This window comes from Vulpes vulpes, chromosome 2, assembly GCF_048418805.1.
Source record: "Vulpes vulpes isolate BD-2025 chromosome 2, VulVul3, whole genome shotgun sequence".
Lineage (NCBI taxonomy): Eukaryota > Metazoa > Chordata > Mammalia > Carnivora > Canidae > Vulpes > Vulpes vulpes.
In genome coordinates, this window is record NC_132781.1 from 128,454,706 (window position 1) to 128,455,889 (window position 1,184).

General features: G+C 46.5%; 1 pseudogene; it reads left to right on the forward strand.

Moving 5' to 3' along the window:
• The first annotated feature begins 234 nt into the window (after nt 1-234).
• On the forward strand, nt 235-881 carry LOC112908089 (GTP-binding nuclear protein Ran-like; annotated as a pseudogene).
• The last annotated feature ends 303 nt before the right edge of the window (nt 882-1,184 follow it).

The following is a 1,184-nucleotide window of genomic DNA, read 5'->3' on the forward strand; positions in this document are numbered from 1 at the left end:
AGTGGGTGCGGGTGTGGATGTGGAGAAGCCTGGTGCAGAGAGGTCCAGGCTTATCTTCTCTGTGGTAGCAACAGAACAGCTTCCAAAGATGTCCATGTTCTAATCCCACAAACCTGTGGCTATGTTATCTCACATAGCATAAGACTGCAATTCGGGAGCATCTGAGTTGCGCCTCTGCCATTTTTCTAGCCCTCAGTCACGTGGGACAGAGATGCTTCTGGAAGCAACAGCACAATGGCTGCCCAAGGAGAATCCCAAGTCCAGTTCAAACTTGTATTGGTTGGCGATGGTGGTACTGGAAAAACTACGTTCATGAAATGTCATCTGACTGGTGAACTCGAGAAGTATGTAGTCATCTTGGGTGTTGAGGTCCATCCCCTTATGTTTCATACCAAAAGAGGACCTATTAAATTCAATATTTGGGGTATGGCTGGTCAGGAGAAATTTGGTGGGTGGAAAGATGGCTGTGACATCCAAGCTCAGTGTGCCATGATAACGTTTGATGTAACATCAGGGTTACTTACAAGAATGTGCCTAAGTGGCATAGAGATTTGGTACCAGTGTGTGAAAACATCCCCATTGTGCTGTGTGGCAACAGAGTACACATGAAGGACAGAAAAGTTAAGGCAAAAATCTATTGTCTTCCACCAAAAGAAGAACCTTCAGTACCATGACATTTCTGCCAAAAGTAACCACAACTATGGAAAGCCCTTCCTGTGGCTTGCTAGAGAACTAACTGGAGGCCCGAGCTTAGAGTCTGTTGCCATGCCTGCTCTTGCCCCTCCAGAGGTCGTCCTGGACTTAGCTTTGGCAGCACAGTATGAGCATGATCTAGACTTGCTTGGACAACTGCTCTCCTGGGGAAGGATGGTGCCCTGTGAGAAGGTGCATCTGGAGCCCAGCATCAGGAGCCTCGTCTTACAGGCAACGGTCCTGCGATGTCAGTGGTGCAGCGTGTTTGGCACTTGATTATACAGCTGAGCAGAACATGTGCTTAATCTCTGGGACGGAGATGAATCGGCTTCAGAGTGAATGTGGCAGTTTAAACAGTACCTACATTTTTTGGACCCACACAATTAGCTGTTTTGGAATGCAGCTGTTTTTTCCCTGAGTTTCAAATATAAGACTACTATTGTCACATCACAATATCCTGTGGTGAAATCTCACATGTTATTGTTATTTCC